The 22,237-nt window shown below is 33.5% G+C and overlaps 1 long non-coding RNA gene across 1 annotated transcript; it reads right to left on the bottom strand.

Annotated features, from left to right (window-relative positions):
* Positions 1-15,436: 15,436 nt before the first annotated feature.
* Positions 15,437-21,785, bottom strand: LOC120091772 (uncharacterized). Its single transcript, XR_005485829.2, has 3 exons — positions 21,588-21,785; positions 20,837-20,947; positions 15,437-15,933 (listed from the first exon to the last, which is right to left on the bottom strand). It is a non-coding gene; the product is annotated as an uncharacterized LOC120091772 (long non-coding RNA).
* Positions 21,786-22,237: the final 452 nt, after the last annotated feature.

Here is a 22,237-nt window from a genome sequence, read left to right on the forward strand (position 1 = left end):
GGAAATTGTTTCAAGTAAGCAAGAGGTGAGCTTAATCGAAAAGAACGAAGTTGGTTCTTCATCCATGCCTAAAGAGTGGAGGTATGCTCCTTCCCATCCCAAAGAATTAATTCTTAGTGATCCCGAACAAGGTGTGAAAACTCGTTCCTCTCTTAATATGTTTAATAATCTTACTTTTGTTTCTCAAATTGAACCAAAAAGTTTTAAAAATGTCGAAAATGATGAATTTTGGATTTTAGCTATTGAAGAAGAATTAAATCAATTTGAAAGGAATAAAGTTTGCGAGTTAGTCCCTAGGCCCTCTCATGCTTCTATAATTGGAACTAAATGGGTCTTTAGAAATAAAATGGATGAAAATGGAAATATCATTAGAAATAAAGCTAGACTTGTAGCTCAAGGTTATTGTCAAGAGGAAGGAATAGATTATGAAGAAACTTTTGCACCCGTTGCTAGATTAGAAACTATTAGAATGTTGCTTGCTTTTGCTTCTTATAAGAATTTTATTTTGTATCAAATGGATGTGAAAAGTGCATTTTTAAATGGTTATATCATGGAGGAAGTTTATGTAGAACAACCTCCGAGGTTTGAAAGTTTTGATTTTCCTAATCATGTCTGTAAGTATAAAAAGGCTCTTTATGGCTTAAAACAAGCTCCAAGAGCTTGGTGTGATAGACTTAGTAATTTCTTGCTTGAGAATGGATTTAAAATGGGTAAAATTGATACTACTTTTTTTATTAAGACTAAAGAAAATGATATGCTTTTAGTATAAATATATGTGGATGATATTATTTTTGGTTCTACTAATCCATCTTTGTGTGAAGAATTTTCTAAGTGTATGCATAGTGAATTTGAGATGAGTATGATGAGAGAACTTAGCTTCTTCCTTAGATTCCAAATCAAACAACTCAAGGATGGTATTTTCATAAGTCAAGAAAAATACACAAGGGATTTGCTCAAAAGGTTCAAATTCAATTAAGGTAAAATTGCAAAAACTCTTGTGAGCACATCCACTAAGCTTGACAAGGATGAAAAAGGTAAGTGTGTGGATATAAAAATTTATAGAGGTATGATTGGATCTTTACTTTATTTAACCGCTAGTAGACCTGATATTATGTTTAGTGTATGCCTTTGTGCTAGATTTCAATCTTGTCCTAAGGAATCACATTTACATGTCGTTAAAAGAATTTTTAAATATTTGCTTGGTACTATTGATTTAGGCTTATGGTATCCTAGAAATGTTGAATTTAATTTGATAGGATATTCCGATGCGAATTTTGCGGGTAGTTTACTTGACCGTAAGAGTACTAGTGGGACTTGTCAATTTCTTAGTAGTTCCTTAGTTTCTTGGTTTAGTAAAAAGAAAAATTCGGTTGCCTTATCCACTACCGAAGCGGAATATATTGCAGTTGCTAGTTGTTATGATCAAATTCTTTGGATGAAACAAACTCTTTGTGATTTTGGATTAAAGTTTGATAATGTGCCTATATTTTGTGATAATACTAGTGCTATTAATTTGACTAAAAATCCTATACATCATTCTAGGACTAAGCATATTGATATTAGGCATCACTCTATTAGAGAGCATGTGCAAAATGATAATATTACTCTTGAATTTGTAAGCTCTAATAATCAATTAGCGGATATTTTTACCAAGCCTTTGAATGAAGAAAACTTTTGTAAAAATAGGCTTGAGCTTGGTATTATTCGTTGTGATGCCTCTTGATTTTATAATTTTAATTGTTAAATCTTTTAGAAGGCATTTTGATAGGGGAAGATATGGAAAGCATGTGTTAATATTCTTAGGGGGAGTTGTGCTAAATTTATGTTCATGTTTTTAAGGGAAACATTTATGCAGTTATAAATTTTTCTTAATTATTCTTTTTGATGATTCCAAATGGGGGGAAGTTTAAGAAAAATATGTTATATATTTGTTATGATTTTGATTGTATTAATTAGGGGGAGAATTTATTTTTTTGAATGAATTTCAAGAATGATCGTTATGGTGATATGTTGAATTTTATTATGTGCTACATATAGTTTACATGTAGTTTAAGCTATTTTTCTTGAATGGTTTGTCATCATCAAAAACGGGGAGATTGTTGGCTTTTTGGCCCTTAATCTCAAATTAATTAATTTTAATTAATTAATTAATCAATGTTTTGATGATAATAAACTCAATTTTTAATTACTAAAAATCTTAGTGTTTTAATATGTCCATAGCGTAGAGCTCGAAACAACGATTCCAATACCTCTTGAATCACTCAAATCGGAGCTAAAACAAAGTCGATTTGACCAAAACAAGTCTATGGAGAAAATACCATGGTGGATGACGTGACATAACCAGACCATTTGCATGTAGACATGTGGCAGCATGTTGAATGGTGGATCATTAAGAGATTAACATATGATGGACTTTTGATTTTTGGAATAATTTAAAATGAAAAAAAATTGAAATTAAAAATAAATTTAAAAGGAAAATAAATTTAATATTATTTTATGTTTGTGTCTAACGGCTAGTTTTTTACACATGGTATGTTTTTTTATTTTTGGGTTAATGAATTTAAAAATAAAATGAATTAAAAGAAAAATAAATTTAATATTATTTTATGTTTGTGTCTAACGGCTAGTGTTTGACACATGGTATGTTTTCTTTATTTTTTGGATTAATTTAAAAAAGAAAAGGAATTTCAAAAGAAAAGGAATTTAATATTATATTTTGTTTGTATCTAACGACTAGTTTAGTTTAAAATCTCCACCATTGATTTTTCTTTTCCAAAATCCAATGGTCCAAATTAATTGTGGTTTCTAAAAATTTTTCCATCTCTATGTAAATCATCTTCCTCTCCAAATTTTAAACCAACAAATTTTACATTTCATAATCCTCCAAAACTCAAAAGTTCCATTATTGCTCTCTCTAAGTTTCCAATTTTTCTTTTCATCTTATTCTTGAGAGAGTGTTATTGTATTGTGAGGATAAACTTGTTGAGTGCTTAAACTTGTAAATCCACTCTAGTGAGAGTTGTATTGTGTTCTTCAAAAATTCCAACATTTGTAACGGTTTGATCCTAAACCGTGGAAAGGATCGGGTTTGCTCTTGAACCCATAAAAGGAGCGGTGGTGTAACTGTTGGGCTCTAATCCGTGGAAAGAGTCGGAAAGATTTTATTCAAATTCCCAAGAGGCGTTTGGGGAGTGGAGTAGGTTGAGTTTGACCGAACCACTATAAAAATTACGATGTCTTCTTCTCTAACTCTTTCCTTTTTATTTTTGTAATTAATTTAAGCAATTTATTGTATGTTTTAGTTTGTTCTTATTTATTTGCTAAAATTTGATAGAATTAAATTATCACATTTTTGTGATCTTATTTGTTGCATAATTTGAAATTTTCTTATTATTTATAAAAAAAAGTGTATTAATTAGTTTAATTGGGCTAATTTAGAAAAAAAAAAAAATTAATTAAACCCTATTCACCCCCCCCCCCCCCCCAGTGTTGCCATATCAATCCAACAGTGTTTTTTCTGTCTAATGGTTGAGATTATCTCATTTCAGTGAAGGGTACTTAATAACCCTCCGGTGACTTTTGTCCTGTGTCATTGAAGCATCATTGCACAATAGATGTCACTTAGGGTACACTAGACTATTTTGCTAAAACTTGATTGGTTTTCTAAAACTGGTTTAATGCAAGTAGACTTAATTAAGTTTGTTCATTTTTTAGCAATTTAAATGGCTACCGCGACTTTAAGCTTACTTGTCGCCGATAAACTGACTGACGAGAATTGCGCTAGTTGGAAAAATACCATTAATACAATTTTGATCATCGATGACCTCCGCTTCGTCCTTATGGAGGAGCGTCCTCCTATTCCACCTTCTACTGCTACTCAAAACATTCAAGAAGCGTATGAGCGATAGATATGAGCGAACGAGAAGGCCCGAGTGAAGGAAATCGTGCATGAGGATTTCTATGAGCAGCGCAAATTACAATCATATATGAACTTTACAATTACAATCATAAACAAAAACATATAGTTATGCATTCATTACATAAATTGCAGTATGATACAACAAATGAACAAGGAGAAATGCTACACACATTTGTAGACTCATTGCCAAGCTTCTTGATCACGAACGCTCGAACACAACAACCTCGAACGCTCGTCCAAAACGACTGTTACACTGCACGAACACTGTGCACTCAAACTCAGTGATCGCCTCAGTCATGAACACCCCAACATCATGAATGACCTCCACAGAACCTCGACATTTTCGAGTTGAGTATGACACCACCAAGAAGGCTACCTTGGTATTCTTAGTGTGAGAATCCAGAGGATGGGCTATGTGTGGACTTGGTTTGAGGCAGAAGACGGAGGAAACAAAAATCGTGTAAACGATTGAGCAAGTAATCGATGCCCAATCGTTTAGCAAAAGCTAAGCAGTCGTCTAGCAAAAGCTAAGCGATCGTTTAGCTCATCGCTTAGCTGCATGTCTGTCACCTACAAACACTACACGATCGTTTAGCTCGCTCCAAGTTGTTGCTCAGTAATCCTATTTACTTGACAACTTCCTTGAGATTATTTTCTGAGAGAGAAAATCTCAAATCACAATTTTCAACATTACTAAAATTAGGAAAATAATTTTCCTTTTATCTCACGGTTACCATGAAACCACCAATAACCTCCCACTCAATTGGTTATTAGAGAAAAAGATTTAATTATCCAATAATTAATATTATTATAAATATAAATGATAACCAACTTATCATACTATATTTATAACCTATAGTTTTAATATTTCATCTCATGAAACATATAAACCATAGCTCTTTTTCTATTCCATGGTACTTAATGTAAATCTCATTTACATTAATCCTCTACTAAATGTATCTCATACATCATACTGATCATATCACATATAATCGAATTACCTCTTGTCAATTTGAACATTTCAAATCAACACCAAGAACTGATCCTCAACTGAATCCATTGAGCTACAAAGGGGACCTTATGAACCTGTAGCTCGAAGCTCCAACAATAAGTGAATAATTAATTAAATTCTTTAGTCACGGGATCCACCATCCGTTAATTATCAGGCACTCTACTAAAGACCGACAGCTGAACTTTCCTTACCACAGATATATTATGTATCCATCTTAACCAATCAGCAGTGCGACAACCCTTCACAGATCGCTCGTAAGTACAGCTCGGCCAATAACCGTTATGCCCCTGTAGTTACATCTAATTCCTTAAGTACCACTTATCCCTCTATCGAACATAAGTCATAGTTCTACTATGACTGAGTCCTCTCTTCCAAAGAGAAGCTATGGCCACTATGTTCAAGCCCTGGAATCAACCCTTAAGGGAGCAATCTCTCTACTTATCCCTACTTCGAGAAAAAAGTGAATTTCATCTTGTGGATTGAGTTCCCAGCTCTCAGATCAGACAAGTCCCTAAAAATGTAGGTATGTTGAGTTGGCAATCTGGCCACTCTCACCTATACTAATCAAAGGACCGCCCTCAAAGGCAGGAGTTCCCAAAACACTCAGGATTGAGGTCATGTCACTTATGGTCGTTTAGGTGAGATGTAAGTCTCTAGTATCAACGGTGTTATATACAGAGTCTAATCATCTCGTGGTTCAGTCTAATCATCTCGTGGTCCAGTCTTATACAAACTCTTTGTATAGAACACCCCCGCTCGCACGTCTCCACATGAATGGTCAGGATCTACCATTTGTAGTAGTTTACAACATTTGCAAACCTCTACAAAGTAGGCCGTATCCATAGTGTTAACAGGATCAGGTATCCAACCTTAATCCTTATACTACAGACCTATTTAGGTTATCACTTAAGGCATGATTCATTTGTATATCACATATACATGCTTAAGTTCACATAAGATAACCAAGGAGCTTTGTTTATTGGATATGAGTAAATGGCAGAATGAAATAAAATTTATTTTATTCATCAAACAATGTGTGTTATTACAAGCAACGAGACTCCGGGAGAATCAGGACACCAATATCAACATCGAGCGCATAAGATGACTCGAAACGCACTGCAACCTTCACGTCTTATTACTCTGTCGGACCTTCGGGTGAGATTCTTTCATCCTCAACTGAGCTTATTAATCTTTGTCTCACGACTCGCATCGAACATCTGTTCGACTAGTCGTACCTGTGGGCATCTTTTCGCTCGTCAGTGATATTGTCTTAACCACATGTTCCAAACTTGACGCTTACAACTTAACTTATCTCGACAATGTACGTTGCCCCTTCATACATTCCAGGTTATCTCCTTCACCTTAGTTCTCAATTACTTGATCATCCCATTCCTCATATTTATTTAGGACTTTATCGGCATGATTCCTGGTCCATCATGGGGTCAGTACTACTTTATCAAACTCACTATAAGCTTCCCACTTCATCTTAAGTCAGAAACTAGCTTAACTTGCCAACCATAATAAGTCATGCCTCTAGCTGAGCCAAAACTAACTTTCCAACACTCACCGGGTGCCCACGAGTATTCAACGATGCCATATAAAACCTTAGAATGACATAAAACTTCATCCGCATATGGACACATCTATTGAGAATCGACTCTTGAGTTATTCACATCTACGGGGACCAACGAGGCAATGATCAATATGAACATCATCAAGGCATGACGACACTTGCGACCATACCGTGTCTTTGAGGATACTGCGTTGAAACCCGAGCATATATACCAACCTTTACTCATCTCGAGAAAGCGTAGTGTCGGCACACTCGTGCCATCCAACACTATCCTTGAGTTACTTCTCCTCACAGGAAGTTGTCCAATACACTAATCCATCGATACTCGCCTACACCATGACACACTCGTGTGTCATGTGGTGGGTCACTTAGGTACCAAGGCCCAGGAGTGGTGGAGAGCTAATACCATGCCTTCCTCTATAATGCATTCTGAACATTTTCTTATTTGCCAACTATGCAGGATTCGGCAAATGGTCACTCGCCAGCATAGAGCTTCCGTCTGAACTCTGATTGACATGAAATTCGACGTGCTTGCATATTTCCTCAATATGCATCTAACTCTAAAATCGCTCATTCAAACTCATGACGAGACCCTAAATTTCAAGCTCATGGCTCGGGACTACATCAAACCCTCACCAAGCTTATCAATGACACCACCAATAACACTGGTGCTTGTCCTATTATTTGATGTCCAACCTGATATATTTGCTCACTCTCCTTTGTGTGTTGGATGATGCATCCTCCTCCTCGATCGCATCATGGCTCAACAGTGCTAGCTCAATAAGACTCCCATTTCAGGGACCTAATAGATAGCTGGGGACATAGGGTGCAAGACGGAGTTCACGCCTACCCGATTTAGGAATAGGAGAAAGGTTATTCTCTCAAGTACTAAATCCAGGTCTTGAACAAGGGGCTCCACCCTCTCACTGGGATGAGAGAGTTTGGTTTAGTGATTGGATCATAAACCAGCTGTTCATTAGAGGATCAGTAGAAACTTGAGGAATAAGACGTAATCTCTAGGGTAAAACAGATATTTGACCCAACTTACGAACCACCTGTGAAGGGTTGACTTGTTGATTATGGTTAAATCATGTGGACATAATATATCTACAAGGGGAGTGTAACTATGGGCTTTAGTAGAGTGACCCATTAGTTAACGAATGAGAATTAATCTAGTCTAATGAGTTTAACCAATTAATCTGGGATCGTTGGAGCCCATGATTTATTGTTCCACGAGGTCCCCCTACTAGCTTGAACGGACTAACTCTAGAATAGCGTGATAAGTTAATTTAAAACGTTCAAATTAGAATTAAGAGAATTAGTAATTATATGTAATATAATAACATGTTTAATTCGAGAATTAAATGGAATAGGAGAATTTATATTTAAATATGATTTAAATATATAAAGATGGATGTGTGTTAAAATTAATTTAATATTTGATATTAAATTAATTAATTTTTATTTAAAAGTTAATTTATGAAATTAATTTTATTTTTCGGTTTTAAAATCAAAATGGATTTAGGAAATATTAAATTTTGATTTTGAGATATGAAAAATAAAAAAAAAACAAAACACAAAATGGAAAAACTTGGTTTTCCATTATCCATCTTTTTACTTGCTCACACAAAAGCCATCAACAATGCCTTGTGTTACTCCAAGCATGAGCTGCAACTCATGCAACTCTCTCCTTTGCATGTTGATCTATAATATATTGAAGAGTTTGGAGTGAATTTCGGGCATGCAATGAAAAGAGAATTTTAGAGAAAAATCGTGCTAAAGAAAGAGTTCTTCACCAAGATTGCTGTTGTGAGCAATTCTTCTTCATCCCTTGATTCAAGTTTGTTTTAAGTCTCACAACACAATCTAGAGTACCAAGAGAATAGTGAAGAAGATCTTTAGGTGGTCTGGAACAAGATTTGGAGAAGATTGCAGCTGGAGAACAAGCTTTGAATAAGTTCTACAAGAGGTATGTCATGAAACTCACTTGTTGTCTGCAAGAGCATGTTTTATATTTTGCTAAAATTAATTAATTAGAGTGCTTAGATGACTCTTGTTGCTAATACATTCCTACATCATTTGTTAATGAATAGAGATTAGATCGGTCTAATGAGTTTAGCCGATTAATCTCCGATCGTTGGAATCGATGATCTGTAGGTCCAGAGGTCCCCCTACTAGCTCGAAAATGGATTAGCTCTAGAGTAGCGTGATAAGTTAATTTGAAACGTTCAAATTAGAATCAAACGGAATTGGAAAATGTATATTTAAATATGATTTAAATATATGAATATGGTTTTGTATAAAATTATTTAATATTGGATATTAAATTAATTAGAACTATTTAAATCGTTTAAATATTTATTTATTAATTTTATTAGAAAATTAATTTATGAAATGAATTTGTAAAATTAATAAATCAAATATGATTTTAAAATCAAAATTGGATTTTGGAAATAGAAAAACGCAAAAAGAAAAAATTGGATTTTTCCATCTTCATCTTCAGACTAGCTCACAAAGAACCTATTATTTTCAACCTTCAATTACTCTGAGCATGAGCTACATCTCAAGCAACAAATCTCTTTACATGATAGTCTGCAATATATTGAAGAGATTGGAGTGATTTTGGAGGATTGCAACCAAAAGAATTTTAGCTGAAAATTCATGAGAAAAGGTATTCTTCACTTTGGGTTGTTGCAGTGAGCATTCTCCAAGTTTCTTTTGATTCCAGCTTATTTTGAGTCCCACAACTCAATATAGAGTACCAAGAGAATAGTAAGGAAGATCTTGTGGTGGTCTACATAAAGATTTGGAGAAATTAGCAGCTGAAAATCAAGATTTCAACGATTCTTCAAAGGTATATCTTGAAACCCATTAAATTCTGTTTGAACATGCTTTCGTTTCTGTCAAAATTAATCAATTAGAGTGCTTATCGATCCTTATCACTTCCACTGCGTGCTGGTATCTGTCCAACAGTACCCCCAGCCTTAGACTGGATTATATACCGGTTGAGTTTGTAACCTGAGTTTTTTTAAGTTTTAACTATTTACAGGTGGTCAACCTACGTGAGCATGCAGCTGTTGTTTATGGATTTTAAATGTCTAACCCAATTTTATAACAACTTATAAAACTTTAGACATGCTAAACATCCATAACATACATAAAGGCATTCAATATTAAATATAAGAAATCATAACATGCATACTATATATTATAACAAATTATAGCATACTTTCAATGCATGTAACATGCTTCCTATGGTGGGATTTTTAATCTAAACGCCATACTGTATGCACATACAAGATTTAATTAATTATAACATATATAAAATGCATAAATAATTAAACACATACTAATATGGTTTTAGTTTTGGCATAAACAAGAAAACAGAAGCCTAAGTATTACAAATAGCTTCAAAATCGTCTTTGAACCGCTCCAACTGCTCCAAACCGAACCTAAGCATCTTGAACCGGACTGGATGAGTCTGAACAGGACCAGCCAAAAATACTTTAAGGCTGAACCGGATTAGACCTTGAGAAAATCGATCGAACCGGCTGCTCTTGGTCCAACCTCAAAGTCTTGCTAATGTCGATCGTGTAGCGCTGAAGGCAATCGTCTAACATCATCGCCTTGTGTTGAGAAAAGGTACACGATCGCTTAATGTCATCTGTCTATCGCATAAAGCAATCGTTTAACTCTCGGGTAGAACTACACGATCGCTTAACACCATCGCCTAGTGCTTCATGTCATCGTTTAGTGTCCGCCACAACTAAACAATCGCTTAGCTCTATCATATAGAACATCATCGCGTCGTTCAACATCGTAGCTAAACGATCGTTTAGTTCCATCGTATAAAAACTTCAACGCATCGTTTAGCACCGTATCTAGACGATTGCTCAGCACTGCATCTAGACGATCGCTCAGCGCTATCGCATAACACTTCATCGCATCGGTTAGTGCACGCCACAGCTACACGATCGTGTAGTGCCATCATATAGAAAATCCAACGTATCGTTTAGTTCCCACGCAAAAGCTAAACGATCTCATAGTGCTATCGTATAGCATTTGAACGCATCGTTCAGCTCTCGTAGGTATACGATCATTTAGTATTCAACATCACAACGACCAGCACCCATTGCTATACGATCGTCTAGCTTTTCTTCACATTGTGTAACGCCTGGAACTAGATGATCGCTTAGTAACTGAACCCCAACAATGATTTTGAGCAGAAGCTGAAAAACTGGAACAGCAGGTCGGCCTCCTTCACTTGTTTCTTTAATTACATCTTAATTTCAAATCTAATGACTCTAAATAAATTACAGATTCTTGCTAACACATAAAAGCTCATCAAACAAGAGCCAATTACAAATTTAAATGAGAAATTAAAGAGAATTAAAATGCCAAAACTCAGAACAGAAAACCATATCAGTGCATCAGTTTCATATAACTTATATAAAACACCCACTACACCAAAATTAAACCGAATTCAATGCTTATATGATGCTCTGAAACTAATTGTAGGAATGTATCAGCAACAACGGAAGCAACAAGGATCATTTAAGCACTCTAATTCATTAATTTTGGCAAAATATAAAGCATGCTCTTGCAGAAACAAGTGAGTTTCATGACATACCTTTGTAGAACTTCTTCAAAGCTTGATCTCCAGTTGCAATCTTCTCCAAATCTTGTTATAGACCACCTCAAGATCTTCCTCACTATTCTCTTGGTGCTCTAGATTGAGTTGTGGGATTCAAAACATGCTCGAATCAAGGGATGAAGGAGAATTGCTCACATGAGCAATCTTGTTGAAGAACACTTTCTTCAGCATGAATTTTCTCTAAAATTCTCTCTTGATTGCATGCCTTAAATTCACTCCAATCTCTTCAATATATTATAGATCATCATGCAAGGAAGAGAGTTGCATGAGTTGCAGCTCATGCTTGGAGTTAATGAAGAAAAGAAATGAAAAATGTGTGAGCAAGAAGAAGATGGATAATGGAAAAACTTGTTTTTTCATTTGTGTATTGTTTTTCTAATTTTCCAATTTTATCACAAAATCAAAACTTGATTTTTTAAAAATTCATTTTGATTTTAAACTGAAAATTTTAATTTTATAAAATTAATTTCTAAATAAAATTTAATTAATTTAATATCATCAAATATTAAATTAATTTTTACATACATCCATCTTTATATATTTAAATATAAATTCTCCTATTCCCTTTAATTCTCAAATTAAACTCGAAATTATATCTCATCTAATTATTAATTCCCTTAATTTTAATTTGAACGTTTCAAATTAACTCATCACGCTATTCTAGAGCTAGTCCAATTACGAGCTAGTAGGGGGACCTCGTGGATCTACAGATCATGGGCTCCAACGATCCAAGATTAATTGGCTAAACTCATTAGACCAAATTAACCACCATTCGTTAACTAATGGGTCACTCCACTAAAGTCCATAGTTACACTCCCAGATATATTATGTCCACATGATTTAAACATAATCAACAAGTCGACCCTTCACAAGTTGTTTGTAATAACGGCTGAGTCAAATATTTGTTTTACCCCAAGATTACGTCTTATTTCTCAAGTTTCTACTGATCCTCTAATGAACAACTGGTTTGTGGTTTGTGATCCAATCATTAAACCAAACTCTCTCAGCCCAGTGAGAGGGTGAGCCTAGATTCAGTACTTGAGAGAATCTTGTTGTTATTTTGTTCAGGATTAGATGCACACAATCTCAGTATATAATCTTTAGAAAAAATTGGCTTTTAACTAAATCTCATGATCGATTTCGCCTGAGATGGACTGAAAAAGCTATTTTTACAATTTTTTTTAAAAAAATACTAGTTTTGTAAGATAAAAACTTAATCGTATAATTTCCAATAGCACGTTAGTGAGTGTCATTGAGGACCTTATTCTTCTTCTTCTTCTTTTTTTTCCTTTTTTTTAATTCAACAACATATGGATATTAGAATTTGGACCTTTACCTGTTTGGATTCAAGAGAGTATTTTTAGTTCGCCATTAATTTATTGGATTTGGATTTTTTTTTTTTTATAATCTTTATGGAAAGTTGAAAACTCACATCTCAAATTTGACGATAAATTAATCGCATCAACTATGAAGCACAGATACAGATACGGCTATATAATACGGATACGATCAAATACGGCGATTCGTCAATTTCTAAAAAACTAAGATACGGATACGTCTAAGGATGCGCCATTTTTTTATATATTTTTTAATATATATATTTCTAAAAAAATGAGAATACTGATACGTTGAAGATACATTTTTTTTTCTTTAAAAAAATCTATGATATAGATAAATTTAGCATACAAGTTAATAATGATAGCATAAAATAGAATACAAACATTAAAATACAATACAAAAAAAGCAACATCCAAGATGTTGAAGTACAATAGTTAATAAAATGTAATAGAAAAGTGACTCATATTGCAAAGAAGAAGAAGAAGATTAAAGGGAGAAGTACGAAGATAAACGAATAACTTATTGTTGAAGATATCCAAATGGTTTATATTTTGGTGGATTTTGTGGGGACTCAAATGTGAATATGAAGATTGGATGATTCTAGTCTAGGGTTTGGTTCGTTATTTATTTATTTGTTTGTTTGTTTGTTTGTTTTGAACTCGAGTAGTGAGCTTTTTAAATAGGTTGTCAAATTTTAGATCAGGAAAGATTAGATGAGTTACTTGTCTTTTTTCTTAAAAAAAACATGCATAAAAATAGATACGTCAAATCGCGTGTCAGATACGTATCTGGGAAGTATCAGAAAGTATAGATACGTCAAATCACATGTCAGATACGTATCCAAGAAGTATCTGGAAGTATCGGTATCTACTGATTTTTTGCCTCACATGAAGTATCTGTGCTTCATAGCGCATCAATAATAAATTATAGAAATTGGATAATGACGTGCTCGTTATTAATAATAGATCAAAATTGCAATGAGTTTAGGGATCACATGTATTTTTATCATTTAATCCAAGAAAAATTATAATATATAGTGTTTAGAAAAGTCTACCTATCTATTTATTATTTTTTTTGTAATTCAGAAAATCTACTTATCATACAAATTAAAGAAAAAGAAAGAATCAACTAAATAAATATGATAACATTCTTTTTACCTAAAACGTGATAACATATAAAAGATCATATATTTTTTCATATAGCGATAAAATTTTAAATTAACTTTTAAAATTAGGATCTATTTGGATTTATTTAAAAAAATAAAATAAAATAAAATAAAATAAAATAAAAAACTTATTTTTATTTAAACATTTTTCATAAAATTTGATTAAAATATACTTGAAAAATTATTTTGAGGTCGTCAAATTCTTAAATTTCTTTCAAAATGAGTTATTTTTTAAATTAAACACCTCAAAATGTATTCCAAACCCCCTCTTAGACACCAAAATTTGAATGGAAATAATAAAAACATTAAGAAAAGAAAGATCAGTCTCTTATATTTTATATATGTGGATTAATTATGTGCAAAAACCTTTAACATTATAAAATAATTTCGTTATAAAATATTTTAATGTATTGAAACTATTATTTTATATAATGCTTATAATTATATAATGGATCCAACAACATAATTGAGCTTCTGATCACTTACATTATAAATAGATAGCAAAATTTTTCCAAATTTGCAAGCAAAAGTCTAAAGAAAGATTCAAAAGGTACATTAAGTTTGTCAACAAAGAACACTAATATATATAAATATTTTTTGGATTTATCAAAGAAAAATTTTTCTATAGGGTTTGTGGTTTTACCATAACTCACAAAATGTGTAAGTTTATCTTTTTCTAAATCTACTATGTTTTCAATAGTTTAAAGACTTTTAGATATGTAACTACAACAAAATATATGAAGATGTGTGTATCTTCAAATCACTAAATCCCTATGTTTAAGATTTTATAATTATGTTTAAAATGTTAGTGATGAGCACGGATGATGGAAAGAGATCGAAATAAAAATTCAGGCTTGAGAAGATAGAGAAAAAAACCAAAGTAGATAACAAGTAAGTTCTCTCTCCATTTTAATGTTCTCTTTTAGATAATTTTGATTTTTTAAAAGTAATTTTATAGTTCAACACGACTTTTGACTTAGTCATATTGTCAATATTTTTACTAGTTGAGTTATGTTTGATTAACATTTTATTGTAATTTGTTAAATGAATAGTGATGATAAACAATTGCTCTTTCAATTACAAATTTGAGCTTAATTGTAACATACCCCCAAAGGTCTGGGTTGATTGATAGGTAGTTTGGAAAACAAAATTTTGAAAACAAGAATTCAATGAAAACAAATTGTATTTCAAGTTTTCAGAGATGTGTTTGATAGCAAATTCAAAAATTAAATTCAAATTTAAAAGAAGTATCAAAATGTGTTTGATAATATATTTATAAATCATAAAATTAATTATAGTTACTCACTAAATATTATGTTGATTATAATGTACTATTAATTAATTTATAAAATTGGTTCATATTAAAAATTGGGGTAATTACAATGGGTAGAACTTTTAGGGTTGTTGCCTCTAAGTCAATAATTAAGTGTACAATAACATTTTAAAAAAAATGTAAATATAGGCAACTATATTTCCTAAGAAAATTTCCAGGAGGTCTCACCCAACGTAGGATTGCTCCAAGCTACGCACGCTTAAATTTGGAGTTCCTATGATTGAGCCACCGAAAAGAAAGGTGCACCGGTTCATTCCTTTAAGCCTTTCTTAACCATACTTTCATGTCCTCAAGATCCCTCTCATTCGGATGTGATACTGGTTCATTCATGTACCCCTCTTAAATTCAGGTCGTTACATAGAAATTTAATGAGTCTAGAAAACTGTAAAAGTTTGGAAACAAATACTAATCAATAAGTTTCAAACATGAAGACTGAAAGTGGAAAAACATGAAAGAAATTTAAACATCATGAGCGGAAGCATAAAACTGGTCCCAGTAAGATGTGGTTTGGGGACGAACCAAGCGGAAGCTGGTGGTTCGGATATTATTATGGTTTAATATTTATGGTTTTCCCATTCCCCATTTTCTAATTAAAAATCCATATGCTGCAGGTCATGAGCCTCCTTCAAGTAGTTGTTCATACTGCATCATCAAAATTGGAGCATCAGTCCCGATCTGAACAGGGAACAGGAAATTCCCCTATGTTGCCTGTTGATGAAGCTGGTGGTGCGGTTTCAAAGGATCCTGCTTTGCCGGAAGGAGAATCAAAGCAAGAAAATAGTGATGTTGCTGGGTCAACTTCAGGTGGAAAAAGGAGAAATGACATACATAATATCTTTTTGCAACTATCGCAGTCTGTTTTGAGCAATTTATGTGCACTTCTTGGCCGCGAGGGTTATTCATCTTCCAATCTAATGTCTTTTGAGTTGTCTGCTTTTCCTGTTGGCTTATGATGATAACTAATTAGTTATTGGTTCAGGTAATGTAATATCATATGTGATGATGAATTGAGTGATTTTTACCCATTGGATGATTTGTTAACTAAATTTATTTTATAGTTACTGGACAGAGATATGCACTTAATGTTGGGTTTTATGTCCTAAAACTCGAGGTATGTAAACATTGGAGCTTATTCTAAAAATTCAATAAAGGTGTTATTGAATAGATCTATTGCTTGAATAGTAATCCAATAAATCTAAAAGTCTCTTGACTATTGGATGAGTACTTGAAATTTATGTGGAGACATAAAGGTGGATCAGGTTCGAGTAAATAGTCAAAATGATCTATAGTACATGGATAAAATTGGATACCTTATTCTGGTAATACTATTGGATGCGGCCTGTTCTGTAGTTGTTACAAGGAGTTGTAAAGTGCTACAAACGAAGTGATCCTAATCCGTTCATGTTGGACATGAGGAGTGAGGGTGTCCTTGTGCAAAAGAGTTTGTACAAGATCGGACCACGAAATGAGTCACTCTTACTTTATAACACTATTTATTGTTTAAGACTGACTATTTCAAAGCGATGACCTAGGTAACTTGACCTTAATCTTGAGCTAATTATGAACTCCTGTTTATTCAGGATTGCCCTTAGATTTGCATAGGTGAGGGTTGGCTCAACAGCGCCGGCTCAATAATACTGTCATTTCCGGGGTAAGACTGGATAGAAAGTTAGGGACATAGGGTGCAAGAGAGAATTCACTCCTACCCGCTTTAGAGATAGTAGAGAGGTTGTTCCCTTAAGTGCTAATTATGAGGTTTGAACAAGGGATCCCGCTCTCTCATTTGGCATGAGAGGGACTCGGTTTTGTGATTGGATCACAAAACAATTGTTTATTAGAGTATTAATGGGGACTTAAGGAACAAGAGGTAATTTCGGGGGTAAAACAGAGATTTGACCCAACCGTTATTGCAAACAGAAGGGTTAACTTACTAATCATGGTTATATCAAGTGAACATAATATATCTATGAGGGGAGTTCATCTATGGGCTTTAGTGAAGTGACCCATTAGTTAACAAATGGGGGTTAGATCGGTCTAATGAGTTTAGCCGATTAATCTCGAATCGTTGTAGCTCATGATCTATAGGTCCATGAGGTCCCCCTACTAGCTTGGAAATAGATTAGGTCTAGAGTAGCATGATAAGTTAATTTGAAACGTTCAAATTAGAATCAAACAGAATTGGAGAAAATATATTTAAATATGATTTAAATATATGAAGATGAATTTGTGTAAAAATTAATTTAATATTGGATATTAAATTAATTAGAATTATTTAAATTGTTTAAATAATTATTTATTAATTTTATTAGAAAATTAATTTTTGAAATTAATTTGTAAATTTAATAAATTTTGATTTTAGAAATAAAATATGATTTTAAAATCAAAATGGGTTTTTGGAAATTGAAAAATTGCACAAAACTTGAAAATGGGTTTTTCAAGTCATCTTCAACTTGCTCACAAGGAACCCACCACCTCTTCTTTGGTTTACTCCAAGCATTAGCTGCATCCCATACAGGACATCTCTTTGCATGATAGTGTGCAATATATTGAAAAGATTGGAATGAAGAAAAAGAGGATGAACTTGACTGAATTTTTGCTGAAAAATTCGGATGAAGAAGGTGTTCTTCAATGGGTTGGTTCAGTGAGCTTTCTCCATATTCCCTTTGATTCTAGCTTATTTTGAGTCTCACAACTCAATCTAGAGCACCAAGAGGATAGTAGGAAAGATCTTGTGGTGGTTTACACTAGGATTCGGAGGATTTTGCAACTGGAAATGGAGATTTTGTTGGTTCAGCCAAGGTATGTTCATGAAACTCATTATATTATGTTTTTAGCATGTTTTTTTTCAACCAAAATTAATGAATTAGAGTGCTTATGGATCCTGATTTCTTCCACTTCGTGATGGCGTTGATCCAACAGTAAAAAGTGTGTTCTTAACACAGCCCATGCTGATATCTGCATATAGATTTGTTATTTTGGCGTATGTTTGAGTCTGATCCTTTGGAAGAGACATGGAAGGCATTGTCGTCGTTCGCGTGTCTCCACCGTACGGGTCGCTAGGTTTATTCTACCTTATACTTTTAATGGTGTTGTTTGTGTGTGTTTTAGGTGTTTGGAAAGGGTGGGGAGGAGATGGATTTATTGTAATAGCAAAGGATTCACATAAAAATTGTTCCTGGTAAGTGCATTTTTGTATGCTTGCAGTTTTAAGAATAGTTTCTAAGTGTTTTCAAGTGACTCTAATGATATGGAAATTCCTGTTTGAGAAGGTATAGTGTGCTTATTTCTCTTTGAACCATATTGGATTAGAATGTAACACCCGTTGACTAATGGGTACTATTTATTTGTAGTTTAGATTTGATTCAAGGTGCTTGAGTTTGTTGGTTGCACTATGGTAGTTTGTGGGTTATTCATGCACTATGGTAGTTTTTGTGACAACTTTTTGAGATTTGAAGTACATTGTGAGCTAAATTTGCTTATTGATGTATGTGTTCTTAAATATTCCTTTTTTTTTTTTTTTGGGGAATTCTGATAATTCTGTTGAGAACACGTGGTTGTGAAATATTTTTTGGAGTGTGTTTCTTTTAATAGGTTGAAGATAAATTTTTGGTTTTGTTGTGGTAGCATCGTTATGCTGCCGAAAATTTTCCATCGTCTTCGTATCTCATATCTAGGTAACCAAGCTTCTCTTCTTCAAGATCTTGAAAGAGAAGATTCTCTCATCTATTGATATCAACTCTTGAGATCTATCTGTTTTTCTTGGAAGAATATGTTTAAATTGGCTATTTCCTATTTTTTTTCTTCTTGTGTATAAGCTGAGAAAGAAAGATTACTAAAATAATGTCATCTTTTGTTGTTTCTTCTTTAATATTTAAGACATCTTTGGAAGAGACATGAAAGGCATTGTCGTCGTTCGCGTGTCTCCACCACACGTGCCGCCAGATTTGTTCTACCGTATACTTTTAATGATGTTGTTGTGTGTTTTTTAGGTGTTCAGAAGGGGTGGAGAGGAGATGGATTTATTGCAACAGCAAGGGACTCACGTAAAAATTGTTCCTTGTAAGCATTTTTGAATGCTGTTTTCAAGTGACTCTAATGATATGGAAATTCCTGTTTGAGAAGTTATAGTGTGCTTATTTCTCTTTGGACCATATTGGATTAGAATGTAACACCCGTTTATGACTCATGAGTACTATTTATTTGTAGTTTAGATTTGATTCAAGGTGCTTGAGTTTGTGAGTTGCACTATGGTAGTTTGTGGGTTTTTCATGCACTATGGTAGTTTTTGTGACAACTTTTGAGATTTAAAGTACATTGTGAGCTAAATTTGTTTATTGATGTATGTGTTCTTGAATATTCATTTTTTGGGAATTCTGATAGTTCTATTAAGAACAAGTGGTTGTGAAATATTTTTGAGAGTGTGCTTCTTTGAACAGGTTCAAGATAAATTTTTGGTTTTGTTGTGGTAGCATCGTTATGCTGCCGAAAATTTTCCATCATCTTCGTATCTCATATCTAGGTAACCAAGCTTCTCTTCTTCAAGATCTTGAAAAAGAAGATTCTCTCATTTATTCAACTATTGAGTTTTCTTGTTTTGCAGGTGCAACAAAGGAGTAAAGATTTGGTATCGCAACCTCTTTATGCTTTTTCTTGGGGAACTCTAGATCCAACACATTCACTACAAGAATTTTGCCTTGAATGTACCATTTATGCACATTCCCAATAAACACGGTTAGTTGAATATGAATTCTGATCACATTTTCACTTTTAATCCTTTGTCTTAAACCTTTATTGCTTGTGATCCTTTGAACAACAGTGGTCAGACAAAGATGCTTATAACCAAACACTGCTGAAGCTAGGGGAGGGGGGGGTTCTATTCAAGAAGAATTATGAAGGGATCCATACTTACCAAGTGGAAAGGGACAGTAAACTCATAATGTTTGTTAAATCATAATATTTGTATTACTTGTAATTTTTGTTTTCAAGGCCTGAATTATTGTACGACCTTTTAAATTATAATTTTATAGTAGAATTTGCGGATTAAACTCATAATGTTTGTTAAATCATAATGTTTGTATTACAGTGTTCGATGATGATGTGTCATATTATACTTTTTGACCGAAAAAATGGATTTGGCAACGAAATTTTAAAAAACGGACAGATTCTAGGCTTCAATGTCGATTTAAAGGGATTCATTTAATTATTGGGCTTTAGTTGCAACCAACATTAAAAGGCTTTATTGTCGGTTGCAAATTTCATTAAAGGACTTTAATGTCGGTTGCAATCGACATTAAAGACAGTGTTATTAAAGCCCTTTAATGTCGGTTTAAAACTGACATTAAAGGGCTTTAATAACACTATCTTTAATGTCGGTTGTCAACCGACATTAAAGCTCTTTATGTTGATTTAAAACCGACATTAAAGCCCAAAATTCTTCTAGTGTCAGGAGAAGACTATTTTAGTCTGGGTCGAAACCCCAAAAATGGAGTAGGCAACTTCACCCACTTAAAGTTTGGAGCCAAACATCTCCTTAATGTTTTTACTTTTTTAAAAAAAGTATATATAATTCTAAATTCTAAAATTTCAAATTCAAAATTTGAGTACGCTCAAAACAAAATCTAACCAAACGCCATAATCTAGACTACCTACCAAATGATATATTAGTAGAAAAGATAGTAAATCTAAAAACACAAAACAAAATTTGAGTAAACTACCAAACAAATCCTTAACTAGTATTAAATACCCAAAATTTTAAAATATGCCAGGGGAAAAAATGACAAAGAAAAAATCATGACAAACATATTGATATAGAAAAACAAACTTGAAATGTGAATTACTTTACCCCTTTTGTTGTTTGACACTAAGCTGAAGTGTTTGAATGAATTGTGCAGAGCTGAAAGGAGGTTAGCTTCCACTGAGGCATGCAAGAGCACAAAGAAAGCTGCTTTGGAAGCTGAAGTCAAGAAGATAGATGTAAATTAATTGTCATTCTCCATGTTTAGTTTTTGAATTAATATTCTAATTAAAATTAAATGGAGTATTAATCAATTTGATATATATATATGTGTGTGTAGGGAGGGCTGAGTTGGAGAAGTTGAGGTTGAAGGGGATGGAGAAGGTAAAAAACAAAGAGGCTGAGACTCATAAGGCAGTTGAATCAAAGAAGGCATCCATTGAAGCAAAAGAGAGCAACAAAAAGTGAAGGTTGAAGAGAAAGCTACCAAGCATAGATCTAGCAATACAGTTCCAACTAAGTGTTTTGGCCTTTGCAATGACTAATTTACTAGAGCCTTTTCAATTATATTACATTATATCTAAGTTCATAATAAATTCAGCTATTTCCACCTCTATCCATTTCAATTATGCTGGTGTCAAAATTTGAGCAAGGCAACAATGGAAAATTCGTTTATATGGAGAGAACGAGAAACCCAAAAAACAAGAAAAAGATAAACTTGCACACCACTTATAACTCAAAGAGTTTTCGATGTGTAATTATAAGTAGATTGCCCTAATCCATTTAGGATTAAGTTTCAGAATCTATTTAGGATGTTTTTCAAATTTTACTGGACCTGATGAGTCGGATGGAATAATACCGAAGGGTTTTTGCTAGGCTCGGTTTCGACCTTACACCAAGCAGACCAACTTGAAATGAGCTTTGGCCCATTCCTCCATCCCTTAGACTCACGCTCAGGCCTTATGTGCCAAGTATGGCCCCAACGGGGGGGGCCTCCGGCTTATCACCGGCAGTCTGCTCAGGGGGGGGTTTGACAAGAATGGGACAATTGAAGAGAAGGCATTGTCAAAGGCCCCTTATTGGTTTGATTGTTTGTCATTGACAATTACAAAAATCATCTCTGTTTTTGTGGTTGCAAAGCATAGTTTCTCTAAACTGTCCCACCTTCCAAACCCATCAATGAAGTCATTTTATTTCTAGCTGTGCTCTATACCACCCATGGCTAATCTTTATGGTTGCTGAACTCTTTCTTTAAGATAAAAAGTTTAATGGACTATATAGACGTCAACTTGAAGGCTTAAATATTGATTGGTTAAGACATATATCTTTAATAAAAGGTATGAGGTTCAAGTCCTTACTTTCATGTGTTCTCAAATTTATATATATAATAGACATACAGAATTCGACGTCTTTGATAAAATGTGGATATGAAATTCAGTTGAAAGTTTTCTTAACCAACTATGATTCTCGTTGGAAAAAGAATCCTTTAGACTTCTATCGTACGAATAA

This window comes from Benincasa hispida, chromosome 1, assembly GCF_027475165.1.
Source record: "Benincasa hispida cultivar pf3 chromosome 1, pf3_genome.v1.1, whole genome shotgun sequence".
NCBI lineage: Eukaryota > Viridiplantae > Streptophyta > Magnoliopsida > Cucurbitales > Cucurbitaceae > Benincasa > Benincasa hispida.